We start from the raw sequence: 14,585 nt of genomic DNA, 5'->3' as shown, positions 1-14,585 counted from the left end.
ATATGAACAAAAAGTAGAGATGGCCCAATCCTGGGCTCTGCTTATCTTGAGAAGCTGATTGTCTTGGTAGAGGATGTTACTCAATATTTCTAAATGGGAAGGTTTTGTTTATGTTTCTTTTCTTCTGCTGCAGTGATACAGTCGATCGTTCCTTTCTCAGGACAGACTCTGTAATCTCAGCTGATCTTGCCATCCTCATCTCACACAACCATCTCGTGCCCCTCTGAGCAACAAATAATCTTCTTTTGAGCTGCTGTCAAGGCTGGCTCAGCCATTCACACCTCTCTGCTCCAGTGAGTTCCTCTTTACTTATGTATCAGCATCATTTTCTGGTTTTTGCAGGCATGGGGAATAGCCTGCAGACAGAGAAAAGTCTGAGATGAAAACAGTGAGAAAAATCCATTCCTTCGTATAAAATGAGGAAACAGTATTTCAGTTGGTTTAGGGTTCTTTTAAGTCTATGAAAAATATCTGTCTTCTTACTTTTGTTCCTTAATCAGAAAATGAGCAAAGCTTTTTTTTTCTGACAGTGGAGTCTTTATCACCAATTGCTTTTGCAGTTTGGCCATTAATTCATTTTTCTTGAGGAAATTCAAAGTAAAGCTGGCATTTTCACCTTCTGTTTGTGTTTCTTGCTGGATTTTAATAAGCAAATGAAATTTCTATTTCATAGTGAAATGGAAATGTAAATTCAGCTCGTAAGCAGGCTTTTCCGCATTACCTAAAAACTTTACCAAAGATTGTCAAAAATATTATGCCATATTATGTAAAACAAAGGTCATTGGGCTTTCAACCATGTTTCAGACTACTTAAGTGGAATCATAACTCTCTGAGCCACTGATTTCAGTCTCATTCATTAAATTATTCACACCATTTTTAATTCCAAGCCTTTTTTTTAAAATTGAGACTTTCTACTTCTTCCAAGTAGACAATGCTCATTGTCCACAACATCTGATTTTGCAGGAGCAGTACCACTACCTCAAATATGTCAGCAATGAAGGATCTATTTACTGTCTGTTTCTACAGTTTCTGCAGTGCTGGCTCCTGTGGCCTGGTGGCAGGAGAGGAGCCTGGAATATGATAGAGGTTTCCACACTCTTCCAGAACCCAATCCCTCTTTTTCTCTGTGCTGTGTCTTGAGTCACCAGTGCAAGAGAAGGCCTGTCCTTACAAGGGCTGCCCACATTCAGGACCCCTGGGAGCCAGCTAACTGGTCAGTGCCACGGAGATCTGGCTAAGATTTACCTCTGGTTTTCTCTCCAGGAAAAAATTACACATTGGAAGAAAGGGACAGCCCACACTATACTCCAGCCTTTTTCTTTTGTGCCACAATGCATGAAAGACAGTTATTCCTTTCAGACCTTTTCCTTTTTCTAATAAAAAGCTCATTTCCAAGAAGACTGGAGTGCAAATTACCTTCTCTATTCAATTACAAAATCTGATCACTGCCTTTTCTTTTTTCACCACTAATAAAAGCTATTGAAGTAAAGCACCCATCTCTCGTTATGGAAAAACAGGCAGTAAGTCACCTTGAGATTAAAATATATACTGCTACAAAATTTTCTGGGGAATTTAGAGCAGTAATTGCTTAAGACAATGACAACTGAGACTAGAGGGAGCATTGCATTTTTGTGGAACATTTCCAGGGACAATGGGGGAAATCCTTCACCGATTTAAAGTTCCACAAAGTTGCTATTCTGGCTGAGGTAAATTATCACGTCTTCATTGAGGTCAGTGCCCCAGCTCCTCCAGCTCTCACAACTTGGGATGTTTCCCTAAATATGAACTATGATCCACTCAGTTTAGATGAGAGTGACAATGCAGGTGCATTAGATCAGTAACTGATGTTCCAGGCTGCCTGCTGGGATATGCCCTTAGGACAACACCGGAATTTGGCACAGCCTCTGCTACCCACTTAACAGGCTGCAAAATAGTCAAGCAAAGATGTGCCATGTCTTCAGGTTGTCCTGCTACCTGTCATGGCTGAAGTGGAAAATATCAGCTAATTACACCTACACTTTCTGAAAAAAAAAAATAGAGAGGGGGATAGGGGGGAGTTTCAAAGCAGTAGAGACGTGAATTAAGAAAAGCTTTTCTAGTCTTTGTGGTTTTGCTGCCATTCTGTTGTGATCAAAGAACTGGTGAAGCAAAAGCTGGTCCCAGTGCCATGCTACTAAAGTTTGAAGAAGAAACCCTAAGACCTTGCCCCTATGAGTACAAACTAGAGATTCATGATAATACAAAGCAAAAGCCAAAAATAGGTTAGGGGTAAAGTGTTACAATCAGATAATATCTGAAAACTCAATAGAGCATCCTTCAAAGGTCAGGTTGTGTTATATTTTATGTATCAATGGAAGCACTTCAGGGGCAGGAAAGCTCAAAGTAAAGGTTGAATGGTTGACCCCTACCTTTAAAATGTTCTACAGGCACCTTACAAAAGCAGACAGAAAATACACACTGGTACTTCTCATGTCATATGTGAAGGGAATCTTTTGTTGGTTTTTGATTCATATTCACACATTTTTTGTAGATGTCTTTAAATATGAGATGCTGCTCTGTCTCAGCAATGTGTGTTCTTCACTGTACTTTTATGTGCAGGGAATTGTTAGCTTTCAGACTTTACAGATCAGAAATGGGAATGACTTGGATAATTCCAGCAGTGTTAGCGTGGGCAAAAATTAAAAAAGTTCAGCTTGAAGTCTGAGATCAGCCCCATAGTTTCAAATCCAGCCCTCAAACCTTACCTTACATTAACCTTGTCACATAATAAATGCCAGAAGTGTGCTAACAATTTTACTTTTCATTCTTCTCAATAAATTCAGGCTCCCCAGGGAAGACTGACAAAGCTCCAAAAGTGTTTGGACAATGCTCTCAGAGACATGGTGTGATTCTTGGGGCTCCTGTGTAAGACCAGGAGTTAGGCTCAATGATCCTTGTGCATCCCTTGCAACTCAGCATGTTCCACAATTCATGACAAGCTTTCCGTAGCAGACTTAAAAACTGAAGAGATCAAGCATGAGATTTAAAGCAGGAATCTACATCGAATTTCTGTGCAGAAACACATGTAGTCAGAATGAAACCATGAAAATATTTATGAATATTTAGGCTTACATTTGTTTCCTTGGACTCTGGGGGAAATGGTGGAACATGTTGAAGACAGAAGAGATTTTTTTCCGTGATTGAGGAGGCAGCACTAAAAGAGATAATTCTGATGGGGACTCTGCCTCAGCTTCTTTTAATAACTGCCCAGCATGATAGTAGAAACCAGTGTCCTGGTTCTGAACACTGTCCCTGACCACCTCTGTGGGCAGGACAAGATCCATTTGCAGGCCTTCACTTTTTAGTTTTCTGGTTTTAGGCTTTCATTTAGAGTGAAAGGCACTGAGGCTGGTCTGAGCTGCCACACAGTGCTCCCATGTCATGGGCCCTCATTCTGAAAGGGCCAGCTGCTCACCCAGTGCCTGCTGAAAGTCACATTCACACTCCATTGGCATTAACCCTTAAAGCAGGGTTGGTGACACCATCTGATCTGCGTTGTGTGCCCACCCTTTGGAAATAGCTGTCTGATACAATGCACCTTTTCTTTTGGGGTGCCAGAATGACTAGCACCAGTGGAAACATTAGTGCAGGTTATCCTGACCCTAGGAAGGAGTCTGTTCTAAACTGAGGCTGTGGCCAAGTTTCTGCTGCTCTTGGGAATGAAAACACCAGCCTCTCCTTGGCCTTTCTCTTGTCTTTTCCAGTTCAGCTTTCCTTTCCAGGTGTGTGTTCCCAGCCCAGGCAAGAGAGGGCTGTTTTCATTTTGTGTGCAAGGCATAAATGGTTACAGTGAAAAATACTGGTTCTGAAGAAAAAACATACACTCTCCTCTACATCCCCATTGCATTCTCAGCCCTGCAAAACTGTGAGTTGGAGTCAATCACGTTTGCAATGCCTTTTCTCTTTTTTCTTCCAACAAAAGATTCTGTTTTCTAATCTATATCACAAAGCAGCTTATTTTGTACTGAAGCTAGAATGGGCTAATTTGTTAATGAGTCTTTCTTCCTACATTTATTGGTAAATAGAGGGATATACCCCATTCTGCTTTCATTCTGACTGTGAAGGTGAAATTGAAGTAAGTGTGGTCAGCCTCTCTTCTCCTGGGAGAGTAGAGTCATTCCTAAACAAGCAAACGTTGTAGTAGCTTAAAAGTGTATCCCGAGCTTTTTGAAGATTGTCTGCTACACCAGTGATTGTGAGGAGCAAGTGGACCAGAGCTGATGTTAGCACATCAAAGAGGCTGCCCCATTTTCACAGTGAAAACCATTTAAAGTTCTGTGTTTAATGGCGTGAGACTCCATAGACCCCGAATTGAATCCTGTTATTCCAGATGTGCATTGTCTCTATAGGAATGCAATTTCACAGTCATCAAACATTTTAAGTTCATCAAGTGCTAATTATAGCACAGAGCATGACAGCAGAATCTTCAAAGCCCTGTGGACAGAAAAGCCTATTGATCATACAATTGATTTTTATCACTTGGTATTGAGCAGCAGGGCTGCCTCCTGTTGTATAATCTGTTTTACATTTTTTTCCTGGTTTTTATTTTTTTTTTTAAATTTTATTTTTTGTTCTTCTACTAGACTAATGAAATAGTCTAGCTTGCCCTGATGCAGGGCATTGTTTGAGTGGCATATCACCTGGGGTACTGTACTGCATTACTGCAGCTCTCCAAAATTCCTCTTTGTGTTATTTCTCTTATAATGTGCTGCTTTTTCTAGACCTTTCCCAAGGAGCTGTATGTGCAGTGATGATGTCTCCAAGACTGAAACAAGCCAGCCTCTAGCTTCTGGTGTGCTGATGTCACTCACTTCAGCTCCATCAGCTTGGTGGGTTTCTGGTATGGGAGGGGAAAGATAATTTAGCAGTGTGCTGAGACATAGTCACTCACTGCAGTTTTGGTGTTGCCTCTGGGATTTACTGCATGTGATCTGAGTATTGACTCTCCAGGAGCATTGATCAATCACAGGATCAAGCTACTTTTTCAATAGAATATAAGCTGAGAAATGGTGTTTGCTCTACTGACTGCCACAGAGCTGTCAGCTTTCTGCCAAGCTCCTGGGGGACAGGCAAAAGTGAACAAGGGGTCCTGCCACTCCTGTAAGCTGCTTCCTCTTGTGACTTGCCTGATCTCTCCCCTCTTACATTCTTTTCCCCACCCTGTCTCTGTTAGCTGCTGCTTGCAGTGGAAAGATAAGCACAGATACCTGCAAACCTGCCAGTTGAGGAGCTGCATGCTCACCATGAGTTTTGTTGTTAATGAGCCACGCAGAGCAGGTAACAGGCGGCCCCAGAGGATTCACCAGGGGCTGGTGCCAGATACCTGTTGAAATAATTGGAAAGATTTCCACTGACTTCAGTGAGCTCTGGTTCCGTTCCTAATTGCACCCTCCTGTGTTTCTCAGGGATTAGAATCCAGGAAGCTGTGTGTGTTGTGCTTGTGTACCCACAGCTCCCTAATGTCCTTTCTGTGCCAGGGCTCTGGAGGAACAGGCTGGACGCCAGCAGCACTTTGGTCTTCTGAGTACATTAGTCATGCACCTCAGGGCCTCAGGTTCCCCATGGGCAAAGATACAGATAATGACAACTGCTTCTTGAAAAAAAAAAATAAAGTGCCTGAGGAGTTCTCATTTGTTGTATAGAGGAGTTGGTTGTTTGCATGGTCAGCCTGAGTGGCTGGACAGTGAGAAAGGGAGATGAGCAAGACCCAAAAGGGTATGTCTGCTTCCAGGGCAGCTACACCCAGGAACCTCCGGGAGCCCACCTGCTGTGGCAGAAGGACCAGACCTCTGCTGGGTCAGGAGCAGTTCACTTCAGCTAAACTGTCTCCTAGGTGTGAACAGCCTGTATTTAGGATGAGATCTATGAAATCTGTCAGGACTGACCAGTGAAATCAAGTGCCAAAAACCAGCGGCATTAGAGAGAAATGTAGACTCCTGCAGACCTTTATGGTAAAGAACATCCAGAATGCACAATCACTCTTTGGCTTAAAGGATGTTTCTGCTAGCTCCTTCTGTCAGTTGTTTTCTTTAAGGATTCAGGAGAAAGAGAGAAAGAAAAGAAGAAAGGGCATTTAGGATGCAAGGAGACAAAGCCATGTTAAGTTTCATTTACAGAGATGAATTGGGAACAGGTGCTTCACATAACTGAGGGCCACCATTCTGTGAGAGAGCCCTTGAGAGTCAAGAGAAAGGAATTGCAAAAAGCAACAGTATATTCAGAAAGATAACTATAATCAAGCCCTTTCTATATCTATTAAGGGGAAAAGACAACAACCACAAATGCAATGGAGACATAAAAACTGACTTTGTAAAAAGCCATTTTTAATATATTTCTTTGTTTCTTTGAAATAATTTCAAACCCGAAGGCAGGAATAATTGAAGCATTTACAGAATATATCAATAATACCTCATTATCCAGCTTTGCTTCAATCCACTGATTTCAATTTTCTTTTGAACAAGCTGCATTTATCAGAGGACTTAGCATATGAATGGGGAGGGGGTAGAAATGTAAAATGCGTGCTCTAGATTTACATGTCTTAGGGTGCCAAATAGCCATCAAAACTAATTGTTTCTAAAATGCTTTATAAACCTTATCTTATGTGTTGACCCTAATCAGTGCAATTAATTTCATAATGGATTCTTTCTACACACACCCAATCTTATTATTATCCTTAGTCTAAATTAATAACATCATGATAATAATTAGTAGATATGAAATTGTCTCTTCACTGCTTCTCATAGCATGTGGGCTTGATAGAAAAGAGCAACGAGGATGACAATTAGAGTAAAACGTCAGCTGTATTGATTGTTGAGCACCTTAACCCTAGCATCTGCAAAATAGGCTTTATTTAAATCTGAATATCTTTTTATATTCTCCCTCTATTCCTCCTTCTATTTTATTTCAACGTTTTCCTTCCTGCAAGAGGCAACACCTCCTGCTCACAACAAAAGCATTAAAGTAGAATTTTAGAGCCTGATTCAAAGTGTGCTGATGCCAGATTTTAAAGCAAATGAGCAATGGGGAGATTTAGGAGAGTGTCAGCACCTGGAGAACAATCAATATCCTTCTTGAGGTTTCAGTCTTCCAAAAACCTCAGGGAAGGCGGACAGTTTTCTATTTTGGACTGTGATTTTTATGCCTTGTTAAGACAAATGCATTTGAATAGGGTGTTGCTTTCATAGCTCCAGGTCCAATCCTTGCTCTGCCTCACTACCTAACCATGGGACAAGAGTGTGAGAGGGGAATGGAATTGCACAAAGTTAGAGGAGCATAAGACAGACATGAAAAAATCTTTAACCCTTAACCTTAACTACCTTTACTGAATACATTACTGTGTTTCAATCAGTTTCTGGAACAACTCTCCTCCATTCTCTGAAGGCAAAAATCTCTTTCAATGGGCATGGTTGTGAGATGATGCTCCCTGTCAATCCACAGCCCTACCTTTAGGCCCAGTGCTGTTACAGCCTTAAAATTTCCACCCTCCTTTATTCAAAGTCACTATTCCAGCTTCTGCAGTCACAAGAAAACATGGCACACCTGCATTGACAAATTATTGCCTGAAGCCAACAACTTGAAAAGGGACTGAAACAGGACAAGGCAGAAGAAAAATTGCCTCATAATGTTTTATTCATGCACCTGACTGATGATGTATGGGCTACAGCTTTGTGATGACTGGAAAAAAAGAAAAGAAATTTGTCGTATCTTTTGGGGTTTTCTTTTTTGTTTGTTTTATGTCCTTGTTTGCTTGTTTGTTTTTGTTTGTTTTTTGTTTTAAATTTAATTTTAAAAATGGTAATGATGGAGACCATGAAGCACAAAAGTAGAGTGCTCTCTGAAACAGAAGATATTAAGTCACTTGGGTTCTTCAGTGCAAGAAGAAGAGCTTAAACCTTACTTTCTCATTTTGGAAACTGAAGTTAGAAAAGCACATTCCCTTGATGTCATTTCAAAAAGAGATAGCTAACACTACCCCTGCAAAGGGAGGTGTTTTGATGTTTGGCAAAGAAAGCCTGTGACAGAATCACATCGCTGACAGTGGAGATGAAGGCACAGCTATCACGGAAATGAAGTCCCTTGTGTGTCTTCTTTTTTCCCCTAAATCAGCTGTGAACAGCTTTTAAACGATTTTTGTATTTTCGAAACTAGTATCTTGAAGAGCTGCCTCTGTCACAAAATCTGCAATTCAGTGTGCAGGCTAAAATGTTCAGCAGAAAATGCGGACTTGATATTCAGGCAGAGAATGTTTCTTTGTTATTGGCAGCACTAGTGTGAATTCTAGATCATCAAACCAGATTCACAGTGCTGCACACACAGACAGCAGGAAAGATTCAAAAGCTCTCTGCTGTGCACATGGCAAGGGCATGTCTGGGATGCAATCATGACCTGCCTGATGCACCTTCCATCCAAGAGGTGAGGGCCTACCAGCAACAGAGACACAGCATAGACCACAAACTCCAGAGCCCTTAGTACTTCTACAGAGCAAGTGGTCACACGATCCATTTCTGATTCACATATTTTGTCCTGGTTATTTTTCAGTCGGAGAAAATGAAAATAAAATCATGCGTAGCACAAAATTTATCTCAGAAAGTCTTAAAATATTTCATTTTAGAAACACAAAAAGAAATGGTTCCTCAGTTTTACTCATGCCAAGAATATTTGGCAAATCCTACTGAAATTTTGCATTTGTTTTGGAGGAAGAAACAAAGTTAATTTCCGCTGAGTCCACAAACTCCTGTTTAATCTGTGAACGGCAGATTCTTTGGCATCCCCACCTCTTCCCTGTGGCACAGCACCCCAGAGTCCAGACCTGCTGCCTATGGCCACACTGGCCCTGTAACAGAAGATGGCAGCAAAACTTAGAGTGCTATCTGTGCTTGAAAATTGATTTCAATGTAGGAATATTCAGCCACCAAATATGCTTCCTCCTGGATTTTTAATAACTCTGCAGTAATTCCTATGTTGTTTGTACTTCTGGATTAGTTTTTCTTATGCTTTTCTTTTTCACCTATGGTTTTAGTTCAGAACATAGAGTTCATACAAGTGAAATTAATACAACACAAAGGGTTCCTTCTGGTTGCTATTGACTGCTATGTAGCAACCAAAAGCCCTTTAGTTCTAATCAATTTTCCTGTCAGGTGAGGTTTGGACATTTTCCAAGGCACATCTTGTATTCTTCAAAAAACAGAGACTGATCTTAGCCTCACTTTAACTCACTTACTGGCAATAACTCCAGCTTTGTCTCTACCACTTGACTTTTGTGTATCAACAGTGATTTAAGCAGCCTGAAGGTCTGGTGCTCTTGGGACATATTACAAAGAACTCATGTCCTATTAAGGCGCTTAAAATCTCTGAAAATTTAAAATAATAAGACACCGGTGGTCGCTAAAAACAGTGGGGTCGGCAGAGATGAAATATTTTGGGGAAATAACCTGTCCATAATCCTGCCAACCACAGGTGTTCTGGGGTTTGTTTTGATGATGTTGCACCCCGTGGAGATGCAGGGGCTGCACAGCGTTGTTCTGTAGGAGGTGAGCTGCAAAGGGAGGGCAAGCTTCTCTCTGAACCCTACAGCAGGTCTGCCAGGTGGGATGATCCCTGCCTGGAGCGTTCCATAAGGGACCTCTGGGCACACGAGAACCCTCAGCAGAGCTGTGGTGAAGCAAAGGGGCTGAGGAGGTGTGACCGGAGTGTTTCTGCCTCAGTTCCACTAGAGAGCAGCTTTGCCACAGCCACAGCAGACAAAAGCAGCTCAGACCTGCGCCAAACTCTCTCAGCATGCCTTCATCCCAAACGCTGCTGTCTCACCCAGATGAGGATGCAGGCCCTGTTACTTGATTGTGTTCAAATCCATATTAATTTTCAAGCAGATCTTATACTTAAGAATAAGAAGTCCTGCTGAAAGGACAGGCATTTTTTTTTTCTAGTCAAGTCAGAGATTTTGATTATACTCTGAAATCCAAGTACAGCGCTCATTGTATTGGAACCTAGATAAATGCTTAATGTTTGGCATATGCTTAGTTGTACGTTTGAATTGACTTGCTACATCAGAATATCCTTTAATATATAATATGGAAGGGGTAGGAAATTTGCTAGAAATAGGCAAGATATGATCAGCTTTTGAGACTGTACTGTACAGTAAGTTATGTTTATACTTCAACACAGAAGGCACAGCTAAGTTATTATACTGTGTATCTGTTCAATGAGCTCAGAGAAAATTCCAAAATTGAACTTCCTGCAAAGGAAGAAAACAAGAAGTTCTTACATTCTGATACTTTATTAAAGAGGTGGTTGCTTTCCAAATACTGAATAATCAATTAATGTAGTGCTTTTTTTCATCTGTCAAAAACCCCTTTGCCTTCCCTTCTCCAAACTGTTTCAACAGGAGTATCTTTAGCTGCCTGTTTCACTGAAACTCACTGATATGTGCAGCTGCACTGTTTAGATTATATTTAAACTTCCCCTCTGAAAAATATATTTTATGACCTAGTCTCCTGTGGCGTGATTCACACCACAGTGGAAGCTGCAGATTCTCCTTCCCTACCTTATGCACCTGGCCCTCCTGCATCCTTTTTATGCAGCACTAAATACTCTGACAAGTTCCAGAGGAGCAGACCTGGACAGAAATGCTCTGTATAGAAACTTCTGTAGAAAACTTAGCTGGCACACACAACTGAAACAAATTGGTCAGGAAAACAAAGGGAAAGAAATTATAACTTCATGTGTGTCTCTCAACTGCAGGAATGAATGACTGGTCAAACCACAAAAGATAAATTTAAATTAACCCTGGCTGATAAGAAACATTGGTTTATTTAAGGTGAGTCATGCGGTCTCAATTCAATTCATCTAAATCTGTCAGGATATTTAAACAGCTGAAATAAACACTGAAATAACAAGTGTTTTTAAAGTAAAAAAAAAAAAAAGCCTGTAACTTTCATAGAAGCTACAATTGCTGTGCCTTTAACTAGCTCTAAAATATTGTAGCTTACAAATTCAATGGTTATCAATGGTTATGAAAGTGCTTAGGGAAATTGTTTTTCTGCTGCTTCTACTGGGGACCATTAGATTTGTGCTAGTATTAACCATACCTGTGAAATAATTTTTTCTACAGGCCCACTTTAAAGAACTGGATATTTTGGGAAAGCATTTGGATTGTCCTCACTTGCATCACTGCTTTCTGAAAGATTGTCTTCACAACAGTTTGGCCTGCCAGGCATGTGAGAGTCAAAATCCCTTTTTGTACCCCTAATCCCTGCTCTTGTAAAGCTGTGCTTCTTTAGAAGCTCTGCTGCAGAGCCATGCTTTCAGAGCCAGCTGTCACCTGCAACAACCGAACACGGGGTGAGCCCAGCTCCCAGCCCCATGGAGAGCAGAGCACAGCCTGCACGGTCCTCAAGCTTCATGGAACGTCAGACCATTATTCAGGAAGCCAGAAACTCTTCCAAAGGATTTCCTACATCAGGAGTGCTGCCTGAGCTGCTCACATAGTTTTGTTTGCCTCGAGATAGTACCTCTGCTGGCTGTGGCCATTGCTCCCCAGATCCTCCCAGAAAAAACCACCCTTAAAAACTGGCCAGTGAGCAAAGGCAGGATGAACAGGGGAATATCCTGATGTCTTTGTTCAACAGAATGGATATCTGCCAATTGAAACAGAGCACCTGAAAGCAAAAGTGGCTTCTGTAATAAATCGTAGCTTTTGTTATGCCTTCTAACAATGTTTTGCCCTCACCAAGAAAGGACTTGTGATTGTGACATTCATGGTACCCCAGACATATTACTGCCGGGTTTCGTTTGTGTACCTAATTAAAGCTGGAATGTCTCATGCCTCACTGCAGCCTTCCATCACATGAGGCCTCTTGACATTATTTATGCAACTGCTAAGTGACACAGAAACACATCCAAGGGAGAAGCAGAGAGGAACAAATGGCTAAAGAAAGGTCAGGGTAATACCACGTGGCTGCTTGGCTGCTTCCTAGGAATGGAAAGAGAAATTCTGCTCCTTTTGAACCCCTCCTTTTCTGTTCTTTGTTAGCAAAATTAGTTTATGGGTTGTGACATTGAGGGCTTAATTTTCCTTTTATTGCTTTTAAGGGCTACAAATACACACAAAGCAGTAAAGGAGAAATATTAATGTAGATGTTCACGGTTAAAGCTGCCAGCAATTGGCTGTCACACAGACAGCATCATTTCTCTTTGTGCTTTATGCTGCAGACACACTCAGATCAGGTTAAGACACTTAAACATATTCTGTGTGTTTCAGGAACATCTGTTGGCAAATTGTCATCTGAGAACAAGTTTGCCAGCCCCCACCAGAAATGCCTTTAATATGAGCTTATATCAAGAGCCCAGGCGTGTAGCAGGAGCTCGGCGTTGACTTGAAGCCTGTGGGTTTTTGGTCATGGCATACCAGCCTCTGAAATCTGGCATGCAGGAAAACTCTGCAGTCTGATCAGTGGAACAGAACAGGTTTTGTAAGAGGAGCAAGGTAATGGATGAGCAGGTTTGAAGGAAATATAAGGAAATGCTTTCTAATACAACATGCACCTAATCTGTAGAGCTTGTTGCCGTTGATGGTGTGGGTGCTAAGAGCTTACAAAGGTTCAAAAAGCGACTGAATAAATTCAAGAGAAATAGAAAAATCACTGGAGAGTGCTAATCACATCACCACATCCCATTCACGGGGCCTTATGTCTTGGATTAGTGTAAGCTTTAGTGTACCTGGGAAATACTACTTTGATCTTGCTTTGCTCTTATCCTTGTACATCTGCTACTGGCCACTCTCCAAAAAACCCAAAAACAAGTAGAGTTTTTTGCATTATGTAGAGGAATAGATTTCACAGATGCTTCATTTGCAGTTTGATCCTTAAAACTAAACAAACACTGATGCCATCATTTAACATCATTTCACATACAGTCAGTCTCAAAGTTTCATTTTAATCTGCAAAAATTGGTGAGTGGTAGACCCAGGATGATTTATTTCTTTCAAAATAACATACTATTTCCTTAAAAATCAAACACATATAAATATGAAATATTTGCTTTATATCTTGAGAATCCAAAAAATGTTGCAATGACACAAGGATTTTCTGATCTGCAGGAAATTCCAACCAAAATATTCTCCCTGTCCTAAAAGGCTTCTAGCCCATAACTGTTTAGCTTTTCAGATCTTTGACTCTTATGTATGTTGGCACTTTTGCCCTAGGTTGATATTGAGCAAAGAAAGACTATGACAAAAGAGTCTTATTTCTAAGAAGTCTATCATGAAAATGTAGCTCAAGAAAAAAAAAATTATTCTAAGTATCTTCAGCTAAGGCCAGAAACTAATTAAATGAGATATTGAAGGGCATAGAGAGAGCATAAAAGAAAATGAGGAGAGTGAAGGGAAAGAGTTCAGATGAGGTTAGAGATTTTTTGGAAAAAAAAAAAGAAAAATGCATTAAAATCATACCATGAAGAAAAGGCCAGTGGCCTTGCTGATAGACTGATGGTTCTGTGGGGCAGAGGTGGAACTATGTCACACTTCACAGTCCTGACATGACCTAGGCTGATTGACAGTCTTTATTTCAAATTTCCCAACCACTAAGGTTTTAATTTGGTTCATACTGTCTCTATTGTCTCCTGAGTGTTCATTTCTTCCTATTTAGAAAAATGCCACATATCCTGCAATGGCATAAGAAAAAAGCCTGAGTTCAATTTTGTTTTATAACACCAAGAAATCCAGATTCTGATTGTTCATCTGCATTTCTTATCTGCACAACAAGTGCATCTTTTTCAGCAGTGAACTGACTTTGGCATGCACATTTTTTGCAGGACAATAAATAGTTTTTAGCTGTTGAGTATGATGTTCCTTAGAGTGTTAGAAAATATGCGCTGTATAAGCCAGGTGAAATTTGAAAACATTGTGCTTGATATTCACAAATTGTAAGGTATTTTGATCTTTGTTGTGCTGTGTTGTCTTGCAAAGGTTCCAAGCCAGAAGAGGGCTTCATTGGGCTAAAATTACCTTGATAAAATTTGGTTCCTGGATGGTGTTTAAACTTTAGCAAGGGCTGTGTAAATCTGACACTGGGCCCAGATAAATCTGGTGAGATCTTTGAAAGGCAGCAATAATGTCTCCTGGAATTGTGGTATCAGCTGATATCCAGCCATTTTTGTTAGAGTTTGAGAATGCAAACAAAGAAAGAAAAGTGCTGGATCATACTCATGGATTTAAACATTTCTTCTTTTGTTCTGAAACACAAACATCAGGTTTTGAATATGTGGTTAGCCTCTGCCATAATAATCTGAAATTAATCAGGTTTAAACTAATAGGCACTGTGAAACCAAACAGCAGTGTCTTAACATGAAAGTAAGGGAAAAATTGTGCTGGGATTTCCCCAGGTCAGTCATCTTTGGTGCAGCCTTTCTGTGAATCATGTCAACAGAATTAACACTGACTTCAGTGGAGCAGACCTCTCCATTAGTGCCCACCAGTGACAACCCCTGCTGACCTGAGCAATGGCACACACCTCTTGGGCTCCTCCAGCAGGAGTTGTTGGTGCATGTAG

The sequence above is a fragment of the Passer domesticus genome, chromosome 4, assembly GCF_036417665.1.
Source record: "Passer domesticus isolate bPasDom1 chromosome 4, bPasDom1.hap1, whole genome shotgun sequence".
In the NCBI taxonomy this organism is placed as follows: domain Eukaryota; kingdom Metazoa; phylum Chordata; class Aves; order Passeriformes; family Passeridae; genus Passer; species Passer domesticus.
This window is presented reverse-complemented; position numbering follows the sequence as displayed.